Here is a 6,651-nt window from a genome sequence, read left to right as displayed (position 1 = left end):
TATTCCCCGTGTTCTACAATATATTCTTGTAGCTTATTTTATACATAATAGTTTTTACCTCTTACTCCCCTACTCCTATATTGCCCCTGCCCCTCCCCCCCACCAGTAACCACTAGTTTGTTCTCTATAAAATCTTTTATTTTTTTTACCATGTTTTCTTATTTCATATTTCTAAGGAATACTTTTATGTAAAAAAATTATAATTTGGAGTTAGCTACAACTACTACTCTTGCTAAATAACACAGCTCTCAAAAACAAAGATTCTTACATTTGGAGGGTATCTAAAACATTTGTCCAACTTCCCACTCAGGGCAGGTATCATCTCTATAACATGCCTGATAAATTGACTTCTAACCCCAATTTGACCTTTTCCCAGGAACCACTTCACAGAGCAATGCATTACATTTAAAAATTTTGGAAAAAATAAATTGGAAGTAAATAGGCAATGGGGATCAACAAAGCCAAAAGTTGATTATTTTAGAAGTCTTATAAAACTGACATACCTCTGGCAAGATTAACAAGAATGAAAGAGGGAAGACAAATAAACACATCTGGAATGAAAAAAATGCAACTTAACTACAGTTTTTTTCAAGACTAAACAAATAGGATATTATCAACTTTATGTTGATAATTTTGAACACTTATGTGAGGTGATTAAAAATCTATATGAACAGGATAAATTTACTCAAGGAGAAATGGAGAAGCCTAAGTAAGAACTTTGGGGCACATGCCCTCACTACATAAGGCAACTCAAGAGCCCTGCCTCAGTTTCCAGGAAGCCCCCATGTGACACTCCTGTCTACCTCTCTGTAGCTGAGGCTGGTTAATATACAGCATGTCAGTGCTATTTAAGTCTTGGATTTGTTATAAGTTACCCACAAAAATGAATAAAGGTAGCTTGTGATGATAAAAATATATTATAAAATAAGGGATAACAATCTAAAACATCAAGTTTAGATCGGACTAGAGCTATAAGATACTAAATTATTCTAATTCTTAGTTTTTCATAACTAAGATTTCATGACACTTAAAAATTACTTTAATCATTGACTAGACAAATTCAGAAAACATGCTTAGAGGAATAGGTGGTATTCGGTTCTGGTTAACAGTGAGGACCAGTTGAGCTACTCTTGTCTTAGCAAAAATGAAAAAAAAGAAACTCTGATTTTTAAATGTGAGCACTTTTCAAATTCTAAGAGAATAAAGCAATTCAGAACTTGATAAATAGAGTCAATAGGTTCGAAGATTTCCATTTTAAATGATTCGATTGTTTTCAGTTTCCTATAAAATTATGGTTATGACATAAGGTTATTTTGCTTTTCTAAAACATTTTACTATAGAACTTAATCCTTTGTAAGAGTTTTCTGTAAACCCCTTAATTGTTCAGATTCTATTCCTTCATCAGTGTATAGTTAACTATATACCCTTTTTTTTTTTTTAAGATGTTGGGGGTAGGAGTTTATTAATTAATTCATTTATTTTTGCTGTGTTGGGCTTTCTCTAGTTGTGGCAAGCGGAGGCCACTCTTCATCGCGGTGCACGGGCCTCTCACTATCGTGGTCTCTCCTTGCGGAGCACAGGCTCCAGACGCACAGGCTCAGTAGTTGTGGCTCATGGACCTAGTTGCTCCGCAGCATATGGGGTCTTCCCAGACCAGGGCTCAAACCCGTGTCCCCTGCATTAGCAGGCAGATTCTCAACCACTGCACCACCAGGGAAGCCCAACTGTATACCGTTTGAAAAGAATTATAGAATTCCCTGGTGGTCCAGTGGTTAGGACTCCACTGCAGGGGGCACAGGTTTAATCCCTGGTCAGGGAACTAAGATCCTGAAGGCTGTGTGGCATGGCCAAAAAAAAAAAAAAAGAAAACAAACAAAAAAAGAATTATGATACTTCTGTGGGTAGGGTTGCTGGATAAAACATAGGATACCCAGTTAAATTGGAATTTCAAATGGACAACAAATAATTATTTAGTATAATTAAATATTGCATAGGACATACGTATGCCAAAAATTATCGTTTATCTGAAATTCAAATTTAACTGGGCATCCTGCAAAATCGGACAGCCCTATTTATGTCTCAGTTTTCTAATAAATGTAATGGGTGGCTTGAGTGGACAATCTCTAAAGTCTTTCTCAGATTTAACATTGTATGATCCCTATCTATTACAGTTAGACTTTTTAAAAATATTTATTCATAATTCAAACCTTGTAACGTAGAATATCATACTAATTATTTTCTAAATTTTCCTTCAGGTATGGGATTATGAACTCCCATTAATAAAACTATGATAATTATAAAATTACTAGCTTCACTGAATTGACTTGACTTTAAAGTTTAAATGGAAGGATTGTATTCCAAAACTACCATTACCATGTTCTACTAACTTACTCATAAATTCCTTAACCTCCTCTAACGTTAGGGAAAAAAAGAAAAAGGTGAGATATTTCAGAAAGAATTGGAAGGAAGCTCTTGGGTGTTGAAATAGTAGTGTTAGCAATAGCTCATCTTATTCTATGCATTAACAGATTGCAAAATTTATAACATGCTTAAGAATCATGCCGAGAGCTATTGAGGCAACACTTAATTTAAATCAAAATATATAGAGAGAAAAGTAGCCTTACATTTGCCAAATGTAAAACTATGTTTTAGTAATATTCAAAGAAAAGGCCACTGATTATAATAAATAGTTCCTATGTATCAGAGAATTAAGATGTTAAAAATGATTTGTATATCATTTTCATTAGCACCCTCAGAAAGAATATCTTAATCCCACTTTTACGTTTTTTTATTCCAAAAATAACTTTTTTTACTTAGAACATTCCTAGATCTCTGTATGAGAATATTTGTTCCTTTCTGACCAAAGTCATCCACTTTATTTATTACAACAAAAAAGTGTAAAGATCTAGAAAATATATATTATTATCCCTGTAAATATGTCATCATAGAAAAACATACCAAATAAGAAAATCACTTTATTCAAGTAGTCTTTTTTTTTTTTTTTCGTACGCAGGCCTCTTACTGTTGTGGCCTCTCCCGTTGCGGAGCACAGGCTCCGGACGCGCAGACTCAGCAGCCATGGCTCACGAGCCCAGCCGCTCCGCGGCATGTGGGATCCTCCCAGACTGGGGCACGAACCCCAGTCCCCTGCATAGGCAGGCGTACTCTCAACCACTGCACCACCAGGGAAGCCCAACTCAAGTAGTCTTATCTTCTACCTACTTGTCTTGTGATGTCTGATAATACTATAAGCCCAGGAGAAAAATTTTTATTTCAGTCAACAGTGATTTGCAAAGCTCCTTCTAGTACCTTTTTTAATTGCAGACTTAGACTAGTATGGCTAGAGCTGCTTCTGCATGCCCTCTATATGCTAGACATTCTGCTAAGTCTGTTAATGAAATAGGTATTATTTTTTCCATTTTACTAAATAAGCTTAAAAAAAAAAGGCTCAAAGTTGACACACTCACTTACATACAGTCAGTTTATAACTCCATCCTTTTCTGCTTTCCTATCATCTTTCCACTTCTATTTCAGTCACCAGGGTGAAATAGCTAAAATAGCCAATAATTAATGTTCAAAGAAATTTAAAAAAACATACCTGATATGTGTGATAATCTCTATACACGAGATGGAGCTTAGTAGTGAGTGTTTTCTATCATAATATCAGTATCCTAAATATACATTTTGTGATTTCTTTTCCTTGTCTGGCTGCCTTTCATGTTCCCAGAAAGATTTTTTTTTCTTGTAAGTAGAGGAAAATACATAGTATAATTAATTTAGCTGAAAATCTTTCACAGGATGGCTTTTGATAAGAACAGAGGGATTTATTTCAACTTACTCCCATTTTGTACAGTTTTCAGAGTGTCTTGAGTGGTTCTGTGATCCCACAGGAGAACATGGATTATTAATAACTAGATTTTATATTTTATAGCAACTTTGTTCTTTGTTTGGTCAAGCGTAGCTCACTCCAGAATGCATCTGAATTTCTGATCATCCTTGAATTTTTGTGTTTTGGTCCCAGACCTTCATATTCCTTGGATGAAACTGGAAACATCCACAATCTCAAAGTCTCCCCAGACTAAAATGGGTCCTTTGGGACAAGGCAGGTTTAGGTAGCCAGTACCTTCCTAGCTGACCTAGAGTTCAGAGATGGGAAAAGGTGTTCAACATGTTGTTTATATAATAACGTTAATTTGCTGTGGTATAACTTTTTTTTAAAGTGCTATACTTGCAGCAAGGTAGCTGTAGTGTCACTAAAAAATTTAAAAATAGAAACCAGAAGAAGTAATTTTTGATCCTAGTTTTGCTACTTCACTAGTATTGTAGCTTCGGGCAAGTCACTTGCTTCAGTTCTCAGAACTGTAAAGTAGGGATAGGACTGACTCTGCAGGCTCTTGAAAGGCTCAAGGTAGAGTCAGTAAAGGAAAGCGTTTTTCAGGTGTTACAATGTGAAGTCTTGTTATTAATCATCCACATATAAAAATTCAATAGTTTTTGACACAGTGAGCTTGGTTACTCAGCATAGATAGAGACAAAAAGAACTCAAAGACCATGGAATATTTATAGACTCATTATAGTGATAAGGAAATTGAAGATTCCCTAGTTGAGTCACTTGATCAAGATCATCAAAAGCACAAAAAGCCAGAACTCTCAGCTTGGAGCAGGAAGACTTCTGCTTCATAAACGGAGCCTTAACCAAGACACAGGTGGCTCCCATTTGTAACATTCTTAAGAAAAGAATCTCCATTGCCCTCCCTGGACATTGATTTTATCTGCACTGGTGTTTTTTTCTTTACCAGGAACAGTAACTCTCCTAATGTCACCCAGATACTAAGTAGCCAAGCCAGGGATGTGAACTCAAATCTGCCTGGCTCCAGAGGCTGAGCTCTTAACCACTGTGGTACTTAGTTAATCATACACATGCTCAGCCTCCCAAGAGAAAAGGCAGGTGAGGGGGTGGCAAGCCTTGCCAGAAGGAAATGTGCTGAGACTTGTTAGATTTTGTGCCTGGAAAGCCAGAGTCAGTGGCTGCCTGGCTCAGAATTGTACATTTTGATACATGGAAACTGACAAGCAATTAAGAGTTTACCAAGCTCAAGACTTATAAAAGGAGAGATGTAGTGCCCAGTTAGAGTTATAATTTAATAGACAATATTAAAATGCTAAACATCAAGAGTCTGTTAATTGTATTATGTCAAATAGATGCATATTTGAATTGATATTTCCTCCTTAGCCTTTTTTTTTAAAGAGGAAATATCCGTTATTTGAATGGTGTTTAAATTTTAAATCACGAGGGTATTTTTAACTGCACTGATACTTTTAATGACATAAAAGGGCTTATTCTCTTCCAATGAGTAAGAAATTTACTGCCAACCAGTAACAGATTACATAATCCAGAAACAGAAATTCACTTTGACAAAAGGACATCTTAAAGAGGGAAGGAGGGCTTCCCTGGTGGCTCAGTGGTTGAGAGTCTGCCTGCCGACGCAGGGAACGCAGGTTCGTGCCCGGGTCCGGGAGGATCCCACATGCCGCGGAGCGGCTAGGCTAGGCCCGTGAGCCATGGCCGCTGAGCCTGCGCGTCCGGAGCCTGTGCTCCGCAACGGGAGAGGCCACAACAGTGAGAGGCCCGCGTACCGCAAAAAAAAAAAAAAAAAAAAGAGGGAAGGAGAAAGTGGGTTTTAGACAACTTGGTGCTGACATATCTGAATCTGCAGCTTAGAACTTGGATGGGCACTGAAAACTTGGCCCTCCTGCATGCCCATTGTACTAAATATTTTACACATCTGCATGCCTGTGCACGTTTCTCCAGGCCTTACCTTTATCCTGGAAAGTATGCATGTTAATAAGAGAGTCTTTGCCTAGAAATATATATGATGATATAGAAATATAGTGCCATTTATAAGAGACATAGCATATTAAACTCAGGCATTTCTTCTTTTGATAAGTAGGACTGAAAATACATTTAACTTTATCCTTTGGGAGAGAAGTAGAGACTCCTACAGGTTATCGACCAGTTTCCTTTAACTTTCATTTGGTTGAGTGCCACAAAAATATTACTGATGATCCCAGTGGTCTGTGAGCCCCTCCAGGGCAGAGGCAATATCTTTGCCATCTTTTGTTTCCCTAGCACAATGCTTTGTATTGCAGACATTCAATAAATATTCCCTTTATTGAAATAAAATTTAATTCATGAATATATAATCTACTTGAAAAGTCTGTTATGAAAAAAAGTTCAATGATTGTCCAAGTTTCAAAGTATAAAATCTGATGAGTTAAAAGCTCATTGAAATTGACCAGAAAGCACTATTTCTGTACTTTTAATCTCTAGAATGTTTGATTATAAAAATAAAAGGTATAACTTGATAATACAATTATAAATCCAAACACAGAGCCATGAAAAGTGTAATTTATATTTTTATTTTATAGACAGTAGTGATTTTGAAACTAACTCCATCAGGTAACCTTATGGAGAATAAGTCTTCTCTCCCTACTAGGACAAACTCAACTTTAATCTTTTCTGTTTACAATGGTCTACTGGTCCCTCTGAACTGAAAAGTGTTTCTGCGACTTGAGGTCCCACTCACCTCTTACAAGTCCCCTAGGAGTGGAGTCCTTAAGGATTCCCTTACTCCGTAATTCATTCCACAT

Source organism: Mesoplodon densirostris, chromosome 8 (assembly GCF_025265405.1).
Source record: "Mesoplodon densirostris isolate mMesDen1 chromosome 8, mMesDen1 primary haplotype, whole genome shotgun sequence".
NCBI classification, from domain to species: domain Eukaryota; kingdom Metazoa; phylum Chordata; class Mammalia; order Artiodactyla; family Ziphiidae; genus Mesoplodon; species Mesoplodon densirostris.
This window is presented reverse-complemented; position numbering follows the sequence as displayed.